Source organism: Staurois parvus, unplaced genomic scaffold (genome assembly GCF_062004578.1).
Source record: "Staurois parvus isolate SC_StPar_1 unplaced genomic scaffold, SC_StPar_1.0 ptg000176l, whole genome shotgun sequence".
Classification (NCBI taxonomy): Eukaryota; Metazoa; Chordata; class Amphibia; order Anura; family Ranidae; genus Staurois; species Staurois parvus.
The window spans coordinates 72,177-99,532 of record NW_028317972.1 but is presented as its reverse complement, the minus strand read 5'-3'; the positions used below and the strand labels follow the sequence as shown (position 1 = coordinate 99,532).

Below are 27,356 nucleotides of genomic sequence, written 5' to 3'. Positions count from 1 at the left end.
GTCCCTCGTTCCTGCGGTGTGTCCCCTGCAGCCCGTTTCACCAGCCGTCCTGTATTCCAGGAGGCCGGCATCTTCAGTGTGGGTACCCAGCTGTGATAGCTTGCGGCTTCACAGCCGGGTACCCACTGCGCATGCGCAAGTAGCGCTGCACTTCATGAATGGTCCTGTAGTCTTCTGGGACCTGTCACGTGTCCTAAAAGACTACAGGGAGGGAGGACACCTTCCGATCGCCTAGGTGATTGGTCCAGAAGTGGGAGCGGGTACCTGTCAAATTCGCTCCGCCCCCCAAAGGTGCCAATCCTTAATGGGGAGCAGTCCTTAAAGCGGAACGTCCCCTTTTGAGTGGAGCTTCGCTTTAAGCAAAGTGCTATTTGTATAATTTTACAGTAAATAGAGGATACAAAAATATTGTTTCATAGTCATTGAATTTTGTCAACAAAAAAACTAAATCCATGCTGGAAAGTTTTGTTTGTGTAGAACAATCATTTGAAAATGAGCATATGGGAAATCAATGCCAGCGTTAATATGTGCTAGAAATGTCACGTCTCTAGACCTCCTGTCCTATGCTTTTGATTAGCTGTAGACTGTGAGCCTATTTTCTTTCTCCTGTTGGTCGATGTTTTAACAGACCACCAACCAGACAAATAAATTTGATCACATTTTGTTTTGTCCCAGAACAGGATGGGGAAAGCTGTCCCTTTAAATTCCCTGTTGCCATGGAGGGTGAGGTCAGAGAAAGTCCATGTGCTGGAATTACTTCCTGCTGCCGCTCTTTGTAGCTGTGAGTCTGGAGCTCCAGAGAGAGAGAGAGCTTGTCTGGGTGCCTGGCAGCGAGGCCTGGTCATCCCTGACAGTGGCGTCCCAGCTGTTCCCTCTGCTGCCTCTTGGATGAGCACGCCTGGCAGGTAGGTGTCTCTCTTTTCATTACAGCTGCACTTTTGCCATTCAGATGAGGGGGGGCTGCAGGAGTTTACAGGAATGTGTGAAGTTGCCTAAACAGAGTGCCGCTGACCCACTGAGCTTACGATCCAAACGCAGCTGTAAGGAGCTGTAACCAGCGTATTTGACTCGACATGAAGAAACACTGTACCTCTAGCTGTACAAAGCCAATGGGGGGCAGGAGTGTCACCTGTCACAGACATCAGAGTCTAGACTCCTGTTACTTTGTGATGAGCTGGATTAACCCATGAATTGTTGCAGCAGCCGAGCATGGCATTACCGAGCATGGCATTACCGAGCATGGCATTACCGAGCATGGCATTGGTTCGTTCATCAGTTGCTTCAGATGCACGTTTAAGACAGAATGCCGACCTAAATGAAAATCAGGAGATTGTTGTTAATATGCAGAGAAAAAAGCTCCCATTGTTGGAGCAAAAACACAGCGCAGTATTTGACAAGAGTGTTTGTTTTTGGCTGCTGAAAATTGGCTTGGCTGTTCATCACATGTGAACACTTAAAGTGCATGTTACCCTAAATATGTATTTTTTTTTTCTGTGTTTTTCATATACAGTATGCGTATTTTGTAAATCATAGTCACTATCATTTTTATGTACTTCTTCCATCTGTTGTACTTTGTTGACCCTGCCAGTCACCTTTCTTCCTTGTTCTAAACTAACCCCACAAAGAATTGAAGCTGATCTTTGTTAGTGTTCAGTTTACATCCTTTGGTCATTCAGAGGTACAGGACACTGTGCAGACACACAACATGCCTGTATTGGGTAGTTTTGCCACCACACCCCCATTCCAATCACCGCCTGCCTCAGGTACACACCCTCCTCCCAATCGCCGCCTGCCTCAGGTACGCACCCTCCTCCCAATCGCAGCCTGCCTCAGGTACGCACCCTCCTCCCAATCGCAGCCTGCCTCAGGTACGCACCCTCCTCCCAATCGCAGCCTGCCTCAGGTACGCACCCTCCTCCCAATCGCAGCCTGCCTCAGGTACGCACCCTCCTCCCAATCGCAGCCTGCCTCAGGTACGCACCCTCCTCCCAATCGCAGCCTGCCTCAGGTACGCACCCTCCTCCCAATCGCAGCCTGCCTCAGGTACGCACCCTCCTCCCAATCGCAGCCTGCCTCAGGTACGCACCCTCCTCCCAATCGCAGCCTGCCTCTTGAACACGCCCCCCTGCTCAATCGCAGCCTGCATCATGCCTAAAGCTGAATGGACTATGGGATACAGGCACTTTGTGGAGTTGATTTACTAAAAGTGGATAGTGCAAAATCTGGTGCAGCTGTGCATGGTAGCCAATCGGCTTCAAACTTCAGCTTGTTCAATTTGCTTTGACGAAAAAAAAAACCTGGAAGCTGATCGGTTTCTATGCAGAGCTGCACCAGATATTGCACGCTCCCAGGTTTATTAAATCAACCCCTGTGTGTCTGCACCATGTCCTGTAACCCCACTCCTTGTTATCCGGAAGAAGATGCATGGTCACATGACAGAACATGTTAACCTTTCTAAAAAAAGTTAAGAAATGCCATTTCTGAATCTAAGCAAATGCAGTTATGGTGCCTACATAGTTGTATTCTAAAGTGTCTATAACTTTGTATGTTCACAACTAATTTAAAAACTGTAATTTATTACACCTATAAAAGTAATGGAATAGACCTTTGCCATCAACATAATCCCCAACATACTAAAGCGAGCTTTATACCATACTGTTATTGTCATGCTAGCGGTGCAGATATCATGTGCTTTTGTGCCAATTTTCAATGCACCAAATTATTGGTCTTGGGTGCCTGACACCAAAAAAACTTTGTGTGTCCTTCCCCTCTAGCTCCTGTTGTAAGACAGAAGATCAGCCTTTTCACTGATTCAGACCTCTGTTATTCATACCTCCATCTATGCCAAGGCTGGCCATACACTATACAATTTTCTGTCCAATTTCTTCCCAATTTCCTTCAATTATGTAGTGCAAGAGCCTTCCTAATTGGATACAATTGAAAGTGTTGTTAGGTTTGACCTCCTAATTATTATATGGTTTTTGGTAAATCTAAAGCAAAAATCTCAAGAAAATTGGATAATCTATGGCCAGCCTTAGGAGGAGGAGTAGCCACACACAGCTTCTTATATTTGTAATCCATCGATATGACGGTTATTACCAAAAGCTGTGTTTTGAAAGGTGGTTGAAGTTTTTGTAGGTTCAAATTTTATGTTATACCACCAGGTTAGATGTAAGCCAGAGTTCTTCTATAAACATGCTCCATCTGTGTAGAGGTGAGCAAATTGGTTCACAGATTAAATCAGATGAATTTTACAAATCTAATTGTGAATATTTTAATTTTCCTTAATTAGGTCAATTAAGTCAGCTCCCTACTGCGCATGCGTGAGCCATGACGTGCTGTTTGAATGGTCCTGCAGCCTTCTGGGACTTGACATGTGGACAGGGAGGGGGGGTGAATTTCCGGTGGAAACCGCCTAGTCAATCCAGCAGAAGTAGAGTGTGGGTACCTGTCAAAACTAGGTCCACACTTTCCCCCCCCCCCCCCCCCATCCCCACAAAAAAAAGTAGAAGAGTGGGGAGAAGAATGAGCAGAACTTCCATTTTTTTTTTTTTTTTAGTTACCGCTTTAACCAGTTCCCACCCAGCTGATTATCAAATGATGGCTGGGCTGGACACTCGTCGTTCTGGGTGCACATCATTATTATTATTATTATTATACAGGAATTATATGGCGCCAACAGTTTGCTCGGCGCTTTACAATATAAAGGGAGACAATACAGTTCAATACAAGAGGTTTCGGAGGGCCCTGCTCCTTGGAGCTTACAATCTAAGAGATGTGACATCCTCCCCGGAATGCGCCTCGTGTGCACTCCACGAGCTGTGCTGAGGCACAATCTGTGTCCACTGGACACAGCAGATGGCCAATCAGTATACCAGCTGCAGTCCGTACCATGTGATCGCTGTGGCCAATCACAGCAGATCACATGACAATTGTACAAAATGGATGTTTTGAAGGCAACCCTTCATGCAACTGCAGATAGGCAATAAAGTGAAAACTGTTCTTTGAGCATGTCAGTGAAAGTGACCCAGGAACATAGTAAACACACTTCTGTCTGTACATGGGGACTCTCCACTTATTAATATCCTGGGGTATATATGGCTAGTAAAGTATACCGCTGTAGTTGTGGTAGAAAGAGTCACCAGGGATTCTCCATTCAGATAAGTTCTTGTCTGTTTATATATCGGTTTGCAGCATTTTATCGCGTTTTACAGCTAAAAAAACTCCTCTAGAAACCCACTAGTCCTGGGTTTTTTTTGCCAGCCAAAAAACGCCCCTGCCAAAAAAACATTGATTACAGTCTATGTATATGGGCAGCACAGTGGCTAAATGGTTAGCACTTCCGCCTGGCAGTACTAGGGTCGCTGGTTTGAATCCCAACCACGGCACCACCTGCCTAGAGTTTGCATGTTCTCCCTGTGACTGCGTGGGTTTCCTCCCACACCCTAAAAGACATGCTGGTAGGTTTATTGGCTCCTCTCTAAATTGGCCCTAGTATGTGTATGTATGAATGTGAGTTAGGGACCTTAGATTGTACACCCCTTGAGGGTTAGGGACTGATGTAAATGTGCAATATATGTATGTAAAGCGCTGCGTAAATTGACGACGGTATAGAAGTACCTAAAATAAATAAATATGTGCATGGACACATAGGATAACATGCTGGGGCGTTTACTGGCTGTAGAAAAATAAGTCAAAAGCCAAAAACAACAGCTGTAAAAACCATCCAGCATGCATGAGGACTAAATAGACTAGTAGAGATGTTGCAGGACAGCCATAAAAGTGCTACTTTGTTCATCATGTTGCAACAATTTGGTCATTTGGGACTTCATAGTGGTTTGTGGTTTTTCTTTGGGAGAAACTCTCAAGATTTTACTTTCTGCTGTGAAGGGGGGGGGGGGGGGAGACTATTTAAAGGGAAAAAAAGTTGTTTCAGCCCTGGTTCACACTGATGCGGTGTGGAATTTGCAGCATTTTCAGTGCAAATTCCGCACCACGTCACAATTGCACCCTGTTCATATGAACCGATGCGCGTGTGTATGTTAAGTTGACAACACCCCGACATCGGTCCACAAAACATGGTGCAATGTGCAGAACTGTATCGCATAGGTGTGAATACATATGCGATCCGATTCTAGTGCGGACCAAAAAAGCGTCCTGCATGTTTTTGGTGCATTGCGAATAGAGCCATACAAAATGTATGGCTCTAATCGCCCCGCATACAAATTCCATGTGATTTTGTACGTGAGTGCGGTTAATGTGCGAATCACATGCGGTGTACCGCACCCCTGTAACACAGGCTTAAAGGCATATACATGGTGCATGGTAAAGAAAAGGATCAGAGGCTCATTAATATAATATACTATATCGCCAGACGTATATTTTCTGCCCAGTAACCAAAAAACAGGCATACAAAAAAGGGGGGGCGTGAAAAGAGATTCACAAAAAAGTGGTTACATTATGGATAGAATGCGATACAAAAAGTAGTTCCAAAAATGATGCTTTATTACACAATACACATGTGGACAATTGGGGTAAATACCCTGATTCACCATCAAACAGATTTTAGGTCTGTTTTTGTATTCTCTCATACTGAGGTGATGGTGAACCAAGGTATTTACCCTAATTGTCCACATGTCTATTGTGTAATAAAGCATCATTTTTGGAACTACTTTTTGTATCACATTCTGTCCATAATGTAACCACTTTTTTGTGAACATCTTTTCACGCCCCCCCCCCCCTTTTTTTATATACATGTTGCATGCCTGCACATCAGTTTATTGGGTATGAAATAGAACTCCTAAAACCCTGCATACACTCACACAAAATGTGCAGACAAAATACACATACTCCTACTAAAAGTAGTGCTGAGCACAAACCACAAAACTCCTTTCTGTTTAATAAATTCTATCAAATGTATAATTTGCCAAAACTGTTTTTTTTAATTTTTTTTATCCCCAGCAATCACTTTCTCATTGTCTGAAATAACCAGCCATTATGGCCAATAGCGATCGTTCTAGCTTTGTGAATTCAGCCTTTATTGCCGAACATATTATCTCTTCCTAACCGAACTAGTCATCTCCACAAATCTGCTTGAGAAGCCTGTGGGAACTGAATAGATGATAGAAATTGAAATCCGCTGTGGAACATTTATCATATGTTTAGCCAAACCTAAAGAACTGAGACATTTGGCATTTTCTAATGATTGACCACAGATCAAAGATACAAAGTTTAGGAAGTCCCCCTGTGTGTGAAGTCATTTTGAAATCTGTCGAAAGGTCCCATTGCATCACACCAACGTCAGAGCGTCTCAACTCATTTATGGGTTATGTTGCGTTAGGATAAGCGCAGCCACAAGTACAGAAATAGCTCATGAAGAAACATAGCTGGAGCAATGCATGTTCAGCCCTTCCGCACCTTCTAAAATAGATGTTCCTCTGCGTCCGGAGATAGCCACCACCGTGTCAAGAGTGACATACCAAGCCATATGTTAAGGAATTAACCCTTGCATGGCTAACGGTCAAAGTGGAAGTGAGAGTAAATGCGCTCCTGTATGAAACCCACTGTTGGGGACACTGAAATGCTGAAATAAAGTCTTCACTGCTGTTCATTACATATGACCCTAGCCTATATGAAAAGCCGTCATTCTCATCCTTGCTTAATTATGTAGAGAATCACTAAACACCGCACAGTTGTTTTCAGTGCAGAGTCTTGGAGAGGGACATGGTATGAATTAGTAAGTAAGGTGGGTATTGGCCCAATAGTACAGGCGCTAAAAGCTGATCGTGTGGCTCATTTAGTTTTTGGGGTCAGGAGTTGGGTTTGCAGGATTTAAAGTGATGTTAACCCCAAAAACAAGAATTTAAAGTGGAACTAAAGGCAATCTTTTTTTTTTTTTTTTTTTTGTACAATGATGGCATTGATGGCAAACCGGACAAAGGGTAAATATCCTAATGGGGGCACAAAGGGCAATATAAACCTAACAGGTGTACTAGTCCCTCTTCACACAAACAAAAACTAAAGAAAAAGTTATACTGTAGTTGGTTTAGTTATACTTTTAATATTGCAGTTTACCAATCCTTAAAGTGTTACTAAACCCTGCATTCCCTATATCTGGTCTCACACAGAACATGGAAATTCAATTATTTTAGTAAATTTAAACTGCTAAATACCTTGTCTCATCCACAGTATATAGCAGTCTTGTGACCAGTGTCCAGCTGAGCACTAGTTAATCTTGTAGGAGGAGTTTGCATTCTCCTCTGACATGAGGCTGCATGACCCCTGACTTGTCTGGACAGTGCTGATTGGTCCTGTGCCAATCACATACTGTACACCCTTCCCTTTAAAAAAAAAAATACTCCTTTAGCAATACACACCAAAATGAGCATGTGCAGAGGGTCTCCTAGGGCTCTGTACTATCAGCAGATAGATTGGGGACTGTGAAAGAAGGGGAGAATCAGAGAAGACAGGATCAAGCAGCCTTTTTACATAAGGTGGAGAATTAACCCCTTAGGTTCCACAGTAAGTATAACAAGCATGCTATACTGTATATACAGATTTTACTGTTGTGGGTTTAGTAACACTTTAAGGGGGTATAACTCCTGCTGCAGCCACGAAGCAAAGCATTGCGCCTACGGCACATGTACTTCCCTGGCCATTGCTAAAAATGCGGGTCAACCACATGGTTTTAGCCCCCCCCACCCCCTAACCACTAGTGTAAATAAGCCCTAAATGTGGTGGCTACCTTTTCTGTCTTCCTTTATTTTTCCCCTGATTGTCTGGTCAGGAACATACTTCGGACTAACAAATTGAAACTAAAATCTAGCTAACACTTTTTTTGGGGGGGTCACACAAGACCATGTACATACAGAAAGAGGAGAGCTAATCTTCTGATATAAAACTCAATATGAGAACAGAAAAGTAGAAAGACTTTTATTTATATTTTTTTTAATGGATGTATGGTTAGCAACACGCTTTAAATGGGATGGAAAACCTCCATGATCTTTGGTTAGCTGAGAAAGACCTACAAAGAGTCCGATACAGCACAAGCTCTAAGTGCTCTTTTTGTTTTTCACTTCTTCTCAAATTGTTGGAGAAGGCGTGTATAGCAGTGGAAGAGAAATAAAGAGGAATGGGAAGGGAGAGGGAACAATCAAGGAGAGAAGGAAAAAAAAGAGGGACACACCCCCTCACCTTACTCCTGGGGAGCATCAGACTGGTTAAGTGCGGTGTCTCCAGCCGGAACAGTGAGATCCCAGTTAGACAGGCCTTCCCTTCGTCTGAGAAAATGTAATAATTCCAGTAGAACCAGGTATTTTTATAGGTTTTATGTTTGTTTTGGGCCGATAGGACCTTTGCGGCTTTTAAGAGATGAGGAAGATTGGATTTTTTTATAGATCTTGAGAGGTATTGAGGAATGGTGCAGAAGGAAGAATTCTGGGCAATCGGGAACACTAAAGTCATATATTTTCTGGGTAATTCATCTAACCTTCTTCCAAAATGGCTGTAGGAGTGGGCAAGACCAAAAAATGTGCAAGTTCGTAGCAATAGTCTTTTTTTTTACCTCGAGCACTGCTCCGTGGTGTTGGGAAATTGTCTGTGTAGTTTTGTAGAGGTTCTACACCACCAAGAGAATATCTTGAAGTTGGATTCCTGTGCAGATTGAGGATTTCTGAGCAACGAGTAAAATCCGCTCCCTTTGTTGTGGGAAAAAGTGAGGTTAAGATCTACCTCCCACTTAGCTCTGAATGGGCAATAATCCTCTGCAGGTTGAGAGATTAGGGAGTATATTGTAGATAAGGAGTGTCACACATAGATTCGAACTGGGTGAGTGGCCTCTGGAAGGCCAAAAGGGCAGGAAACGTGAGGCGAATATGGTGCAGTTGAGAGGCACTCCAAAAGTCCTAGCAGAAAAGGCCAAGTCTGTTGGAGAGGGTTTCTAGTGAGGGCCATTTCTTGTTGGATAGGAAGTGGGAAGCCTGAAAGAAATTCCAGGCCTGAAGGTCCCTGAAGAGGCCTGGGTCTATACTTGGGGAGAAGAGGGGGTTTCCTAAAATTGGGTAAAAAGGGGACAGAGTTGGGGAGAGTTTGTATTTCGGAAGCACCCTAGCTAAGCAGGAAATCATAGGGCCCGAGGAGTGGGTGGGCTTTCAAGACTGCCGGGATATGAGGAGAACACCAAGGCTGGTGGCTCAGGAGGAGACTAGTTGTGGATTGTTCTGGGGTGACCGACGCTTTCAGTTCTCTGTTTGTGCCAGTACACCAGGCTTGTGAGGTGTGCTGCATCTTGATATTTTGTGGATGTCAGGGAACACCAAACCTCTATACCTTTTTGGGAAGGGCCAACATGCTTGATTTAAGTCTGGGGTGTTTCTGGGCCCGCATGAACATAGAGAACAGGGCGTTTACCGATTTTAAAGCGGATTTCCACCCAAAAGGGGAAGTTCCGCTTTAATTTTATGTCCCCCGCACCCCATTAATAATTGGCACCTTTGGGGAGCGGCTACCCGAATTTGACAGGTACCCGCTCTCACTTCCGTTGCGATCGCCTATCGGAAGCGGAAGTTATTGCCCCCGTAGTCTTCTGGGACACGTGACAGGTCCCAGATGACTACCAGGCCATTCATAAAGCGCAGCGCTTCTTGCGCAGTGTGCACCTGGCCGTGAAGCCGCAAGCTGTCAAAGCTGGGTGCCCACACTAAAGATGCCGGCGCCAGGGAGAGAAGACAGCCATTGAAACCAGCGGTGGTGAGGACACCACGGGACCGAGGGACAGGTAAGTGGCAATATATTAAAAGTCAGCAGCCACAGTTTTTGTAGCTGCTGACTTTTTTTTTTTATTTCAGCTGGAACTCTGCTTTTTGGAAAGGCAGAGGGATATCAATAGGGAGGGTCATAAGCAGGTGGAGGATTGTCATTTTAAGCATATTGCAGCAGCTGAACCAGGAGAAGGGTCTTGCGGAGGAGGAGGGAAGTTGAGCTCAAAGGTCTGTTTTAGATCCACTGGATGAAAATGCCAAAGTATTTCAGAGCCCTAGTTGCCCAGTGTAACTTAAAGTTTGTTTGGAGTTTGTGTGTGAGTAGAAGGCATGGTCACAGTCATGGCATCAGATTTTTGTACGTTGATTTTAAAGGAGGTGAGGTCTCCATAGAGGTCGAATTCCTTCAGAAGGTTGGAAAGGGAACTGTGCAGGGAGGTAAGAGAAAAGAGGAGATCATCCTCAAGCTTACACTTTGTAAGCAGTTACAGAAACTGTTTTTGTCTTTTGAGATGAAGGTTTTGCTGGGCAGTTTGGTCTTTTAAAGAAAGTTGAAAAATAACACTTACTGGCTGAATCACCAGATGCAAATAAAGAGGAAGAAAACTAATGCAGCCACCACATCTAAGTATTGGTAAGCTGCAATATATAATATTTTTTTGTTTTTCAGTTTTTAATACTGCTTCAAGGAATTCTGTTCTGATAAAAAAAAAACAGACATCTAGTGAAAATGCTAGTTTCTTGGCTGTCAACAATGGTTTCAGCATTTTTCTGACCTGGAAAAAGTGTGCAGATCCAGAATCGTGGTTTCACACTAACTTTCTCATCTCTGCGATTGTTCTACATTTTGTGTTAGGTGTCTTAAAGCTAGAATGAGAGCAATGGGGGGCTCCCATTGCTGAACTTCTGAAAATGCTGGTTGCCTTTCTGTCATGCTAATCGTCTGGCTTCTGCATACAGTCACTGGCCTGTAACAGATTTGCTGATCACAAAAGTACAAGAAAGATCTGAAGTCCTTTTCTGTAAGTTCTGGATGAGTGACCAATGTTAGCCAGGAAACTAGCATGTTCAAGAAATGGGGTCAGCAATGGCAGCCTACATAGTTTTCCTTGACAGGGTATTGTAGGTGCTAGGGGTTAATTGTATGGCTGGGTTTGGGATTACCTTTCCCTATTAGTGGGTTTGTTTTTTGGGGAAGATTAACCACTTAACCTCCTGAAGGTTTACCCCCTTCATGACCAGGGCATTTTTTTTGCTATTCAGCACTGCGCTACTTTAACTGCCAATTGCTCGGTTATGCAACACTGTACCCAAATGCAATATTTTTACACAAAGATCTTTTTTTGGTGGTTGATCACCATTGGGTTTTTAAAAATTTGTTTTATATATAAATGGAAAAAGACCGAAAATTTTGAAGAAAAAAAAATATTTTCTACTTTTTTTTGTTCTAAAACATATCCAATAAAATCAAATTTCTTCATCTATTTAGGCCAAAATATATTCTGCTACATGTCTTTTAAAAAAACAAAAGAAAATGCATTTCTGGGGACACTATACGTTTTGGGGACACTATACGTTTTGGGGACACTAGTATAGTTATGATCATGTTCAAGATACTGATCTGTACAGACATTATACTAGTGATGGTGGTGATCAGCGACTTATATTGTGACTGTGATAATGTGGTGGACAATCTGCCACTAACTAATACAGTGATCAGTGATAATACTGTACTAATGACACTGGCTGTGAGGGGGTTAACATCAAGGGGCAGTAAAGGAGTTACTTGTATGCCTAACAAGTGAATGTGTGCTGCTTTTACTCACAGATCTGGCTGCTTTTTCTGCCTTGTTTTTTAGGGAGAGGGAACAGCCAGATAGTTGTTCTGTGTGTTTGTAGACACAGAACTCGGTGCTGTGATTGGCCACAGCTGATCACAGCAATATCATTGGCTGAAACCTGCTAACTCGTTTTGCGTTCAATACGCCCAAAACCAAGAAGTTCACTATGATGTACGGGTACCTCATGGTGCCTGGCTGTGCCACTTGCTCAAAGTAAATCTACTTCTTTTGGAGAGGGATTATAACATCAGTCAGGTTTGTATTGCTGTCTTTGCCCCTGTTAGGGAGATTCACCATCTGTGTGTCCCCCGTTTACCATTATCACCAAGAATGAAACTGAAGAAAATCCTAAATTTTGGGTAATAAAGAAATGGTGTTGTGCTGCTAGATATCCACAAATTCCTGACAAATCATAAACTGTGATCAATTAATTATAAAGAAATTTAGAATAAACCCCCCCCACCAGTATTACACCAAAAAGTGAAATGATGAATATCCAATGAGTAAATGAGTGTAAATACAAAATTTGTCAAATTTAAATAAACACCATCCGGCTTCTCTAACACACAAAAGGAAATAAAGTATAAGGCAGGTGATAGGTTAGTGTATCTGCAATACAATAATACATTTTTGAATGGAAATTGGCAAATGATACCTGTGCAATAGGTACAAAATAAATACCTGGCTGACCTAATTCATATGTGAAATTATAAAATGAATAAAGCATTGAGATGTCCATCCACAAAATCAAAACTAGGAATACATGCATAAATTAAATGAATGTAATAATAAACACCTGGCTGACCCTCTATCATCAAAAATGCTAAGGCATCAGGAGATAACACAAAGTCCAGTGCAATAATATAAACTAAAGCACATAAATAAGTGGCATATTGCCCAACAAACTTCAGTATTGTGAAATGTCAATAAATATTCAACTTGATGCACCACTGAGTCCACCACCACCAGGCGCTCACCTCCAAATATTGACCTATAGGATCTACAGGTCAATAAGCGCTTTGTCAATATCCATAACTTCTCTGATCCATTCAACGTGTCCCAATTGGTAAGATTACCTCTGCACATCCTTAGGATAGGTATACACTCAAAGAAAGCAAAAAGCCTCTCCTAGTGTAATAGGCTTTTTAATCGTTAAAAAAAAATATAGCCAAGATCCACACTCACATGTTCACAAAGGGTTCACAGAACCCTCAAACAGCATATACAGTAAAAGGGATTTGGGTAAACAAAGATGGCGGCTTCCTGTGCCATAACAGAAATGACATCCCTGTGCTTCCATGATGAAGTCACATGGTGTGTGACATAATGCCAAGGTCGGAAGCGTGGTGACGTCATTTCCAGTACGGCACAGAAAGCCGCCATCTTTGTTTACCCGAACACCTTTTTATATGGTGGTATATGTATATGAGGGGTAACCATATTTTGTTCACTGTATGTTTAAAGTTGAACTCCAGTCAAATCGCTAAATGAAATGTATGTATGGAAGTTGAGACTTGCATAACACAGCCACCTCTAGTAGGGCAGGAGACCTGATTTTTTTTTTTTTTTCTCTGCTGCAGTTAAGTAACGCTTATGAATCTCCCCCCTCCCTTATCCTGTGCCTTGATAGTGATGGGAGAAGAAGCAGACTGTTGTGCTCAACTCTTTTTCACTCTGTTCTCCCCTCCTATCAGCATGTTTCTGTTCGCATATGAACACTGCTGCACAGCAGTCTGGCTGCTTGAGCTACTTTTCACCCTCCCAGTCTCTGTTTTCCTTTACAAGAGATTTCAAGAGGCTAATGCCAAGTAAAACTGCCTGCAAGTTTACTGGATGCTACAAGCAACTGGATGGTAGATTAAACAAATGTATTGTGGCAATGCAAATAAACAATGCATGAATTGACAAACAGATACATTAACAGGGTTAAAGATGCTGCACTAGATAATGTGAACACTGAACCATAAGGTGGCAATCAACTGAATGGTAATGATGCTAAACCAAATTAGAAGTGGTGCAAATAGGGTTAGGACTGGTAGGCATTAACGAACCTAAAAATAAAGTTCCTTGTGTGCACACTATGCATGTAGCCCAAGTAGTGGGTGAGTTATACATTCCTGACAAAGGCGTACCTCTGAAGGTGGCTATAATGTACCTGGCAACTACTTGTCAGTATTAGCCGGCTTTCGTTGGGGCCGTGAGGCATGTTGAGCTGTCCTTTTAAGACTACACATGGATAACTGATGTGGTTGCTAAGCAAGGATCACTCTCTTTAGGCATTACCTGTAGGCGGTAAGGGTTTAAGCTCAGTTGTTCTGATCACCTCAACTGGTCTGGTCCTAGAAGTCTCAGTCCTCGTGATCAGGTACTTACTGGCAATAGGCACACACAGCAACAGGGTCTCTCCAGCTCTGGGGTGGGGGGGGGATTAGCCTCTGTGGGCTATGATTGGCTGTAAGTTAGCCCTGCCTGTTGGACCAGGAAAGAGGAAGAGTCTCGAAGCTACAGTGTGCTTTGTCCTGTGAAGAGTCAAGGGAGAGGGAGAACAAAGGTAATCTGTGCAGGGGAGGACTGACTGACTGTACTGCGAGACTAAGAGTCACTTACTACTTTCCTCTGTATTCTATGTCACTACTGACCTTTGAACTCTGCGTCATTTACTCTTGATCCTTGAACTCTGTGTCGTATACTACTGACTTCTGAATGGTCAGTGGTGATGTAGAGGTCAGTAGTAAGTGACACTAACTTCAGAGGTTAGTGATGCAAAGTCCAGAGTAGTTTAGTGATGCAGAGTTCAGTAGTGTCCAGAGGTCAGTAGTGATGTGGAAGTCAGTAAGTGACACAGATTGCAGGGAGCAGTAGTAAGTAACGCAGAGGTCAGTAATGATGCAAAGTTCAGAGGTTAGTGACACAGAAATTAGTAGTGACAAAGAGGTCAGTGGTAAGTGCCGCAGAGTTCAGGCAATGGTGGTAAGTGATGCAAAGTTCAGGTGATGGTGGTAAGCGACACAGAGTACGATGGTTTGGTAGTAAATAGCCTACTACTGTCCCCTGAGTGGATGCCCCTGTGTCTAATGTTGGACCCTGGCTGCTCCAATGTACTTCCACAGATACTGTACTCACATTCCCTATTTATCACGGTCTCGTTCTTCACTATGCAAGTCTACTTAGACTCTATGTAGCCACACCTCTTTAAGCCGCGCCCAATATTTACCCACTTTTTGCCACAGTGCAGTGCAGCCCCACATTTTCTTATTCACCAACAGTCCCAACTTGAACACAGACCCACTGCTTTGAGAAAACACCCCTGACCTGGGCGTATCCTACTGGAGAGTCCTTCCATGCTGTATACAGTGAAGAAGGTAGTCCACAAATTTGTGGAATTAGGCTTTAAGACTTTGCTTTGAAAGGGCCCTTTCAAATTCATTGATCATTTTCCACTTCTGAACACTCAGTGGTGGGAGCCTGACTTTGACATCTGTTTCATTCTGCTCTCCAAACTGATAATTTATTTTTTTTGCTTGGCAACACGTAGATTTGCTACAAAGCATAGAAACCTGAAGGCTTTCATTGGTGACTTGTGCAAACTCTCGAGCTGCCAGCCACGTCCTTTTAGCACTTAGTGAGTCACTGACCTGGAAAATGTATGTAGCCAGTGAAGTCTGGTCTACATACTTGTTTCCTTGTAGTGAAGCAAGGATGAGAATGACGGTGACAGTCATCCCCCTTTTAAAAATAAATCACCAGTGGTACGGTACCTCTCATATTGTGAAGCCTGACAGGTTCCCTTTAAGAATTCCAGAGGTGATATTCTGCTTTTTGAACTGATGTTCCTGTGTGGCTAATCATGATATACTGCAGGGGATCAGTCTTTTAAAAAGAGTGCGGCCCCTCCCAGCCAGAAATCTCTGAGAACAGCATGTCACCTTTAAATCATATTGGCTGTTCTGTAATATGCATTATTCAATCCTGCTTATCCCTGAAAAATAGAACTTATTCAGACAAGTACTTTGTGTTCTCGGCGCACCGTGCGCTCCCTCCGATTACTTTAAATGGAGCCTCCATTACATGCTGACTCATTAATCTGCATACTTGCTGGTGTGTTCCTTCCTTTTAAAAGGCATTTATGTTGCGTTGTGGGCAGCGCTGTGCCCGTCTGCTTGCCAAGCGGGTATCTTGTGTATTGAGTAATTGATGATCTATCACATTTGTTTTATCTCTTTCAAAAAGCCTAAAATATTAAACAGCAGAGAAAGTTCAGCGTCCGTCAAACCAAAACTGAATTATCCAGTCTCCCGAAAGTTATTAAGGATTTGTGCTGCAATTACGAGGCAACTTTCGTACGACCATGACCGAAGACATCCGACAGCACTCCTACGCTCTGTCTGCACTTTGCTCTTCACTTTGTTGTCATGCCAGGTATCGGGTCCATTATCCAGAATGCTGAAAGGCGTTTCCGTAAATGTACATTTTCCCGCAAACTGTGTTTCCTTTTTTTTCTTTTCAAGAGCGTTTAAAACCCCACGTTCCCTTGCTTTTACATTGTCTTACTGCAGCATGCTGCGTGTTCATTTTCTCAGTTGTGACTAATTACCCGTTACTTTTTTTTTTACTTTGGCATTCCTCATTTTGATGTGTTCTCCAGTCCTGTCCGCTTTCTGATTGCGGTGGGTACAGAACCCTTGGCTGCTGAAATCACTGTTTGGATCATAATGGACTGTCGTGCACAGTGCAACTCCACAGCCTCATGAGAGGACCAGTGCATGTAGGAAAGTTGGAGGGTTTTTTTTTTTTTTTTGGTTTGATAGTTTGAAAGGGTTAAAGCCTAACTCACACTTGCTGGAAGTCCGTGTGGGCCAAGCTGGCCCCATTTCCTTCACTGAGAAATGCAACTGCTGTCAGCGCCCTATAAACTGTGTATAGCCTCAGCTGAATACAGTATACAGCGATCTATTCCAGCAGCGGTTCAGGGACTTCCTGTCCTGAAACAAAATCTGGGACGGGCTGAGTGCTGTTCAGCCATTCACAAGAAGCTTTGTATTTTTATGAGGAAATACAAGGTAGGCAGAAGACCTCATGATCTCTACCTCAGATAATTAGAGGAAGCCTTGTATTCATAAAAATTAAAGTCTTCCTGAAAAAAAATTGATTCTGCCAGAAATATTGAGGTATAAATGCTATACTATGGTATATACTACCATACTTTTACTATGGTCTGCCTAACTGACAAATGATTCTAAAACGACCCATTCAGTTTAAAATAGAACTGAAAGGCAAACCTTATATAAAAAGCATTATATACACCTTTTTTTTTCATAAGTGGGCACATACCTACCCTCTATTCTCAGCTGCAAAAGAGCTAGGGGAGGAGAAACCGCAGTACACTGATCTTCCCAGTGATGGGCTATGCGGAGGTTGGAGGGGGGGGGGGGGCGTGTTAACACAAGTCTGATCATTGGAGTAGAGCAGGCTGATGTTCCAGAATAGCTAGAGAACAGACTATGCTGTGCTGTCCTGCTTAGTATGGTCCGTTTTTAATAGGAAAGCAGGACTGGAAGGTTAACCAGGCATTTCACACAAAGGAAGCAATACAAAGAGAACAGGATACATTTTCATGCAAGTACATGGTACAGCAGGCACAATACATATTCTTTCACCACTTGCTGACCGCCTCCTGTAGGAGGACGGCAGCAGAGCGGCTCTCCTGTGCCAGATCACGTGACTAGTACGTGATCCAGCACTTCCGGGTAGGGTGCGCGTCACTGCCGTGCCAGCTGAGCTGTGATTAGTCACAGCACAAACCGATCAATGAGTGCCGGCCAGTGATTGACTATGGGTATCGCTCCCGAGCTGAGCTTTGTGTTTCTATAGACACATATAGCGTGGCTCAGCTCCGTCCCCTGCTCTCTTGAGCCTGTGAGGAGAAAGAGAGCTAGATCAGGCTCAGGTAAGTATTGGGGGGGCTGAGGGGGGAGCTAACTATGGAAGGGTTTTTTTTTTTTTACCTTAATGCAGACAATTCATTAAAAAAAAAAACCTTTTATCACTTAGAACAACTTTGTAGTTGTAAAGTGTATTTCCAGAAAAAAACACCTTTGAAAAACTTTGAATGGGGTGGGTGGGGGAGGGAAGATAAAACCTCTGTCATGTTTTAATTGCCATCTTTGCTGGGAAGCCCATTGTCATCAGGACAGAGAGCGATCAGAAACACAAACTTTTGCCATGGTCACCAGAATAGGAGGAGAGGGGAAATCTTCCAGTGGGGACACCTGTTCCAGTGACTACTGTTGTAAAGATTTCCTGTTGTCTCTTGGGACAGGAAATGAGAACGAAAGTGTCACAATGGGTCACAGACCGCAAAAAAATAACTCTCACAGGGGCTGTAATCATCATTCCCTACTCTATCCAAAAGAAAAAAAAAAATCAAAGATTTGACCGGGAGTCCTTGATTAGGTTGTATTTAGAAATGGGAATATTTCAGCCATTAGAAACAATGTCAAAGTTCTAATGCAGTACAGAATTCTTTTATAACCCAGGGCCTTTCGCTGAGAATTGTAACCTGCTTCAATGCGTCTTCAGCTTTACACATTTAATGACTCCATTGTCCTATACATAATATAGGAATGACCCAAAATGAGGAGTAATATCATTTCTGGCGGGGTGCAGACGGGAGATGAATATTTCAGCACTGACAAGCTCTCCGGAGATTATTACAATTTTCTCTTCTAGGTACAGGGGAAATATTCAGGCTTCAGGTTACATTCGTGCTTCCTTTTAATATGACACAAAGCATAAATGATTCCTAAAATCATACATCAGAACCCGCCTGCCCTTAGGAGACGGGGAGGTTCTTTCAGAATGATCAGCTGTGGAAATGCCTTGTGAAAAGGTAGAAGAGGATGCCAAGATGTTGCATATTGCTTCTTCTTTAGAAACAGACATCTTGGGAGAATCAACTAAAGTGGACCTACAGTTGCAAGAAAAAGTATGTGAACCCCTTGGGATTACGTGGAGTTTTGCATGAATTGGGCATAAAATGTGCTCTGATCGTCATCTAAGTCACAACAATAGAAGAACACAGTCTGCTGAACATAATACTACACAAACACTAGATGTTGCCATGGTTTAATTGCACATAACATGTAAACATTCACAGTGCAGGGAGTAAAAAGTATGTGAACCTTTGGACTTAATAACTGGTTGACCCTCCTTTGGCAGCAATAACCTCAACCAAACGTTTCCTGTAGTTGCAGATCAGACCTGCACAACGATCTGGAGTAATTTTGGACCACTCCTCTTCACAAAACTGTTTCAGTGTAGCAATATTCTTGGGATGTCTGGTGTGAATCGCTCTCTTAAGGTCATGCCACAGCATTTCAATCGGGTTGAGGTCAGGACTCTGACTGGGCCACTCCAGAAGGCGTATTCTGTGCTGTTGCAGCCATTGTTTTGTTGAATTACTTGTATGCTTTGGGTCATTGTCCTGTTGCATCACCCATCCTCTGCGGAGCTTCAGTTGGCGGACAGATGGTCGTACGCTTTCCTGCAAAATGTCTTGATAAACTCTGGAATTCATTTTCCTATCAATGACAATCCGTCCAGACCCTAAGGCAGCAAAGCAGCCCCAAACCATGATGCTCCCTCCGCCATGTTTTACAGTGGGGATAAGGTTTTGATTTTGGTGTGCTGTGCTTTTTTTTTCTCCACACATAGTGTTGTGTGTTCTTCCCAAACAACTCAATCTTGGTTTCATCTGTCCACAGTATATTTTGCCAGTAGTGCTGTGGAACATCCAGGTGCTCTTTTGCAAACTTCAAACGTGCTGCAATATATTTTTGGACAGCAATGGCTTCCTCCGTGGTGTCCTCCCATGTACTCCATTCTTGTTTAATGTTTTCCTTATTGTAGATGTGTCAACAAAAATGTTAGCATGTGCCGGAGATTTCTGTAGGTCTTTAGCTGACACTCGGATTCTTCTTTACCTCATGCAGCATTCTGCGCTGTGCTCTTGCAGTCATTTTTACAGGACGACCATGCCTAGGGAGAGTAGCAACAGTGCTAAACTTTCTCCATTTGTAGACAGTCTGTCTTACCGTGGATACATGAACATCAAGGCTTTTGGAGATACTTTTGTAACCCTTTCCAGCTTCATGCAAGTCAACAATTCTTGATCGTAGGTCTTCTGAGAGCTCTTTTCTGCAAGGCATGGTTCACATCAGACAGTGCTTCTTGAAACCAGTAAACCCAAAACAGGTGTGTGTTTTTTAAGGGCAGGACAGCTGTCAGCAACACATCCAATATCATCACACTGATTGGAGTCAAGGTTGGCTCAATCCTGGCTCCAATTAGCTCTGGGAGAAGTCATTAAGCTAGGGCCTCACATACTTTTTCCTCCCTGCACTGTGAATGTTTACATGTTATGTGCAATTAAACCATGGCAACATCTAATGTTTGTGTAGTATTATGTTTAGCAGACTGTGTTCTTCTATTGTTGTGACTTAGATGACGTTCAGAGCACATTTTATGCCCAATTCATGCAAAACTCCACGTAATCCCAAGGGGTTCACATACTTTTTCTTGCAACTGTATATGTAAAATTCACACCAAAATTACTCAGAAGGGCATGTCAGTACTTCGAAAGCGTTTTATTATTTTGAGTTAAAAGTTGCTTATTCTTTGTGATTTGTGACTGCTGGAATAACTTTTCACTCGCCATATTGTTCTGTGCTGTGCTTTCTGGGTTTTACTACTGCATAATTGTTGTGCTTTTAAAGTGGAACTACACCTAAGCATCTTTTCAGCATCACTTGGAGTAAGGAAGGGCTAGAACCCTTTATCGCCTTCCTGTACCAGTGACTAAACAGGAAATGAAGGGAAATCTTTCCCACGGGGGCACTGTTCCCTTCCTGTACCAGTGACTAGACCGGAAATGAAGGGAAATCTCTTCCATGGGGGTACCCTTCCCTTCCTGTACCAGTGACTAGACAGGAAATGAAGGGAAATCTCTCCCATGGGGGACACTGTTCCCTTCCTGTACTAGTAACTAGGCAGGAAATCTCTCCCATGGGGGGCACTCTTCCCTTCCTGTACTAGTAACTAGGCAGGAAATGAAGGGAAATCTCTCCCATAGGGGGCACCTTTCCCTTCCTGTACCAGTGACTAGACAGGAAGTGAAGGGAAATCTTTCTAATGGTGGACACAGATGGAAATAAAAGTTCTGAAGAGGAAATAGGTCTTTCCTTCTTCATCCCTAACTAAAAAAATAGTTTTGGATGGAATTTCGTTTTGATGTTGCATATCAACTTAGGGCACATAAAGCTTTAGACATTCATGTCAAAAGTGACTTTTACTTCTCTTCTCCAGTAAACTTTTCTTCTATCATTTGGTTTTGCCCTGGGGATCTGCTGTATTGGAGAGATGTCACACAATTTTATAACTAGCATCAAAGCCTTACCAGTCCCATTCAGGTGTGTTTACTGGGCTTGATAGAAGGACTTGCAAATACGGTGGCCCACAGAACGCTGTTTTCTGTGCTCAAAAAGCAATTCTCCTACGCTGGGAGAACCCCATGGCTCCTACACGGAGTGCCTGGAAGGGGCTGGTAAATATGGCCCTCCTGTTCTATAAGGCCACATATCTAAATCGGGGATGTCTCAGAAAGTTTGAGAAGGTATGGGGTAGGAGGACCTCAGTGACAGATATGAACAGGTAACTTTCTGTAGATATGTTTTTTTTACTTTTGTGTGCTGGGAAAATAACCTGATAAGTTTGCTGGGGTCCTGGTGGGTCTGGTCACCAATCCAATGTTTTGTTTCATATATAATCAGATATGTCTTGAGCTTCTTAGAAATACTACAGGTTACAAAATAAATGTCATACTTAACCTGTTCTGTGTAATGTTTTTGCACAGAGCAGCCCTGAGTCTCCTCTTCTAGGGTCCCCTGCCGGCGCCCCCCCCCCCCTACTGAGTACCCCATAACAAGTTACTTGCTCTGGGGGCACTCGCGTGTGCATGCTTGCTCCTGAGCTGCCTCTCTGTATCCGTAAGACACACAGAGCGTGGCTCAGCCCCAGCATCCGCTCCCTCCTCACTGGCTGTGATTGGCAACAGTGGGAGCCAATGGCTTCTGCTGCTGTGTCTCAGCCAATGAGGAGGTAGAGACCTGGGAAAGCCATTGTTGTTGTGCACTTTGCTGGATCAAGATCGGGCTCAAGTAAGTATTAGGAGGACTGCACACTGAAGGTTTTGTACCTTCATGCATAGAATGCGTGAAGGTAAAAAAACCCTCGGCCTTTAGACTCCAAACTTTTTAAACAAAGGGCCAGTTTACTGTTCTTCAGACTTTAGAGGGGCCACACTGGGGCCTTCAGGAGCAGAAAATGTCACAGCATCAGTTGGAGTAATTAGTGTCCCATTCTTGGGATCATTGGGAGGAATTGTGCCCCATCATTGGGAGGAATTGTGCCCCATCATTGGGAGGAATTGTGCCCCATCATTGGGAGGAATTGTGCCCCATCATTGGGAGGAATTGTGCCCCATCATTGGGAGGAATTGTGCCCCATCATCGGCAGGAATAGTGCACCATCATCGGTAGGAATAGTATCTCATCATTGGTGTGACTGGGAGGAATAGTGCCCCATCATAAGTCATTGGGCCCCATTGGTGTCATGGAGAGGAACTGTGCCCCATCATTGGTGTCATTGGGCAACATTGTTGGTGTCAATGGAAGGAACTGTGCCCCAATGTTGGTGTCATTGGCAGGAAGTGTGCACCATTATTGGTGAATGAAATAGTGCCCCAAGGGCCGGATAAAGGCAAGCAAAGGGCAGCATCTGGCCCCCGGGCCGCAGTTTGGAGACCACTGCTTTAGACCCACTTTAATGCTTCCTGTCTCCAGCCGTGGAAGCTACACTCTGTATGGGGCTTGCATATTATTTTCTGTATGGATGTCATAACTACCGTATTATTCGCTCCATAAGACGCACTTTTTTCCCCCCAAAAAAGGGGGTAAAATGTCAGTGCGTCTTATGGAGCGGCCAGTCCGGTATTTCCGCTGCTGCCACCATGTCAGAATACCGGGCCGGCCGCTCAGCTCTTCTCTCCTGCAGGACCCTACCTGTTCCTGTGTCCAGCACTGTACAGTCTTCCCTCGCCGGCTTCTGTGACAGCTGGGTGCCCACTGCGCATGCGTGAGAAGCGCTGCGCTTTGTGAATGGTCCAGCGACTTCTGGGACACATGACAGGTCCCAGAAGGCGCCAGGCCATTCACAAAGCGCAGCACTTCTCGCGCATGCGCAGTGGGCACCCGGCTGTCACAGAAGCCGGTGCGGGAAGAAGCCAGCGTGCCCACACTAAAGAGAGGACAACTTCAGGTACCCGCTCCCCCTCCCTCCCCAAAGGTCTGCAGTCTCTTGGTCATCCCCTGTACTGTTTGCAGTCTCTGGTCATCCCCTGTACTGTTTGCAGTCTCTGGTCATCCCCTGTACTGTTTGCAGTCTCTGGTCATCCCCTGTACTGTTTGCAGTCTCTGGTCATCTGCACTATGTCCGCAGTCCCTGGCATTTTCCCTGTACTGTGTCCGCAGTCTCTGGTCATCTCCTGTACTGTGTCTGCAGTCCATTGGTTCAGAATATTTTTTTTCTTGTTTTCCACCTCTAAAACCTAGGTGCGTCTTATGGAGCGCGAAATACGGTATGTATGCACAGTTGTCTAATGCCTGGTGTACTTTATGGTATGGTCCGGATTGGTCCACTTTTTTTCACATTTGGGGGGGGGGGCTATTGGGGATGGCAGTGGGGTTCTGCATAACCCTTTCTCACTGCCTGTTTGGGGGTTGGTTTTTGTGTTTTTCCTATTGCTGTAATTGTCGCATTTCAATTTAAAAGATAAAAAACAAAAAGTGACTTTACTCAAAGCATATTTATACTGGTAATAATATGATATAGTTTTCCTTTTATACGTTGAGACCAGGTCTGTGTTCCAGGTACATTTCCTGGTCTCCACTAAAAGTTATGTCGTTTTTAATAGTTTGGCATCTATATACCTATCATCGGAGCCTGCACCATAGCGCCAGTCTAGTGCACCACAAACCAACCTTGAATACTTCCTCCATGTTCTGTATGGAGTTCCAAAAAATGCGAAAAGGGATGGTGAGAACAATGTGCATTGCCTCCTGTGATCTTTGTGTTACCTCTCATGTGAGATGTGCAGCCATTACAGAAAGATAAAAGGGCACTGAAATGTAATCTGCCTTCTTCTGTTTCCTCATTCCCCCACTCACACTTATGTGGAGAATTTCCTTCTTCTTCTGATTTAACTCCATGAGAGAGATCTTTGTAACAGAACCTATAGACTCCAGCTAAAGTTGTTATACTATAGACAAAATCATGAATAACCTATATGGTGCAGTCTGTCACTAGCGTTAACACATCAGTCTTTGTTTTTCAGAGCCCCCACTGAAATTTGAAGTTTGATTACATGTTGATCCTGCAAGTAGATCTGTTATTTTTCACTTCCTTTAACAGGCGAAGCTGTTGTAAGCCGTGTACTGGGGTGGGCTCCCCAGGATACAGTGAAGTCACGAACGAGGAAAGGAACCCCAACACCAGCTTTTGCCACAACAGAATTTTACTTAGATGTGGCAAATAAACAAAACCACAAATGCTGGGAATATACAATAAATTTACATACACCCAGCCCAAAGGCTGAGACCCTTGTGCTGCACAGCACGGCGCCTTCTGATGGATGAAGGTAGAAAGTGAAGTAATTTACCTACTGGCGGGCACAACTAAGCTGCCACACGTTACCTGTTATTACCCTAAAAGAGCAGGAATCAGTGTATGGGTGTACGGTATGTGATAGCGTGCGGTGCAGAACAACAGCTTACAATCCTACACAAATCTACAGTATTCCCCCTCCCATAACTGGTCCTGTAGCACGTGCCTGATTATTCCTTCTGAGCAAAACGCCAGTCTGGCTTGAGTTTGTAGGATTTTATCAGCTCTCCAATGTAACAACACTTGCGGCCTGACACAAACGGAGACCCTAACTAACTATCGGCCTGGACTCCGTCTCTGGGCACCAACACTGAAATGAGGTGCATGCACGATCTTACCAACCTGGGTCTGCTTTGCATCCGCTGGTGACGCTGAACAGAACAAATGTTTGCTTAGTTCCTCTGCTCTCATCAGCCTTCCTGGCAGCAATCTCTGGTTAGTGAGGGATGCTTTCACACCTGGATGTCATCGGATTCTCAGCTCACACGGCTCCTGCATTCAGCATCGTCCAAAACATGGCTGCAGTCTCCTCTTCCTGTTCACTAAAACCCCAACTCTGTGTGAAAACTCCACCTCTTCATGAATATACAAATATCTATGCAGTCTGAGCCTGTGTTAGAAAAACAGTGACATCTTGTGGCTAAACCGCAGAATGTCAGTCAAAACATCAATTTACTCCACACAATAATTTACTGGACACAAACAGTGTTTAAACAATGAGAGCTGTTTCCCCATCTCACACTGTCAGTAATAGTTACAGGGTGGAACAAACCATTACATTGGTGGGGCAGTTAAAATGGTCCACTCTTATTCAAATGGCTTGAAACCTTTTTTAAAAAAAAAAAAAAAAGAAAATAGTTGCTATATCTGCTTATACCATGCATGTTGGTTAGAGTTGGGATTTAAACTGCTTGTCTGAAGTAGTTTTAAAGAACTTTGTGGGCTCATTCAAACCAGATGTATTGGGGCTGTGCTGGCAGCTATTTCCAGAGCAGCCCCAATGCATAGATGCGGCAAAATGCCTTGTTTCCAATGTTTTTCAGCACATACCACAGCACTGTGGTATGAATGGACATGGGTACTGCAGGCACTACAAAAATACTACAGTCCCAATGCAAAGGACCACATCATAATGCCATGATGGTGAATAGACCTGTATTCAAATGTCACTTGTGACATTGCGGATCTGTGCAAAAATCCCATGCAGCCGCACCACTCGCACAGAGGAATGCAGACCCGTAGGCGGGTACCATTAGTTCCAATGGCACGCCGCCCGCACTGGAAAGTGCAACCGTACTGGGAACAGAGGTTCCCGTACGGGTTGCTTTTTCAGGAGAAGTGCAGGGACTTCTTCCTTGCGTGTCACAGGGCACGGGAGTCCATTCAAATGAAGCTGCATATATGAACCAGGGGTTATACTGTATGTCCATCTAAGACTACCCTGTCCACAGGGTGACAATGCTGCTCTGTGATTTCACTTCAGAAGGTACAATTTTATCACCCTATTACAGGAAGAGGAAAAAGTAAGTGATCAAGACCAACAGGTACTAAAATTATGGTATAGGGAAACTTTAAAAAAAAACAAACTGCTGTGTTAGAGCCAGTGACAGATTACACCATGTGTGTCGTTTTTTTTTATCTAAAATGGAAATAAGTAATTAAAAAATGCTATCCATGAAGACTATTTTATTATGGAATAGATTATTTAAGTCTCTTTTGCCTTTTTCTTCTGATTGTACACTGAGTCATACATGTGCAAATCCATGTACAATCTTGGCCTTTCTCTAAGCTGGGTTGAATGAACACTGGTGACCATGTGAGGGAGTTATATCATTTTAGGTCGGCGAATTAAAGTAGTAAAAAATGCTAAGCCTAACTATTCTTAAAAAGGTAACCCCCTCTCCTGCTACCTACCCTGCCTAACCTGTATAAAAAGATGTGTGTACTTTATATTTTTAATCCACTTCTGTCATGTGATCCCTCAGTTCCTGGCTCCCCTGTGTCAGTGAGTGGCTGCTGCAGGGGAAAGGAGGGAGCACCAAAAGTGGCTTGGCCATGAGAGCTGGGATTCCCACTCGTCGAGCGCCCCCTGAGCTGGAGCTGCAGGATCATGGGACTGGAATGGATTAAAAATAGGCAAATACACAAATCTCAGGTGATTTGGGAGTTAAGTGTGCTATAATGTCTAAGTATTACAACAAAAATTAGTTCCACTTTCATGTGTGTTGACGGGAAATTCAGTCATATGTGGATCAGAATGCAGCTGGTTCAACAGGGACTGGCAGAATTTCAATACATGTATGAGCAGGGAGGTTGTACAGAAGTCGACCTACTAACTGATGTCTGTCCAACTGGCCTGTCAAATTTTCCCCTTCTCAGTCAGTGTCGCTGGCAACACTGATCAGTGTATTCTGGTGGGGAAGTCTCCCCGCTGTCAGAATGCAATAGCTCAGCAGAGAGGATTCCCCCATCCATATCTGTGTGGATGGGAAAGTCGACTCCATTTTTTTTTTTTTTTTCCATTCAGCCTGTTTAAACAAAAAAACCCTCCACTATATGGGTTGCCTTACATCTAAATGATACAGGAAACCTAATGCAAAGAAATCCATAGGCTGCTACTGCTGGTTGCCTTCAGAAAAGACCAGTTGCCTGGCTGTGATAATGGTCACTTGGTTTTGCTCTTTATGAATCACTAGTCAAAACAAGTACAAAAATTCATGTCTGTCTGTGTTGCTGGCCATAAGACAAATTGATATGTCATAAAAAAGGCATTTTACAGATAAATAGGGTTGTTGTCCTGCAAAAATGGCACCAGATCAGGGCTTACTTGGACCTGTAGTTCTGCCTCATCATGTTGGACTCTTTCCTAACTGGCATCCCTCTGTAATCTGTGAGCACAGGGGGTGATTCACCCATGGTACATTTCTTTCAGGGCACCATGACCTGCAAATACTTGTCATTGGTTGGATGGCCTTGCTGG

General features: G+C 43.7%; 1 long non-coding RNA gene across 1 annotated transcript in view; it reads left to right on the top strand.

Annotated features, from left to right (window-relative positions):
• The first annotated feature begins 776 nt into the window (after nt 1-776).
• Nucleotides 777-27,356, top strand: part of LOC149462318 (uncharacterized) — a 58,293-nt gene continuing 31,713 nt past the window's right edge. Inside the window, exon 1 of the long non-coding RNA XR_016312673.1 lies at nt 777-905. This is a non-coding gene — a long non-coding RNA (uncharacterized LOC149462318). The remainder of the gene's footprint in view (nt 906-27,356) is intronic.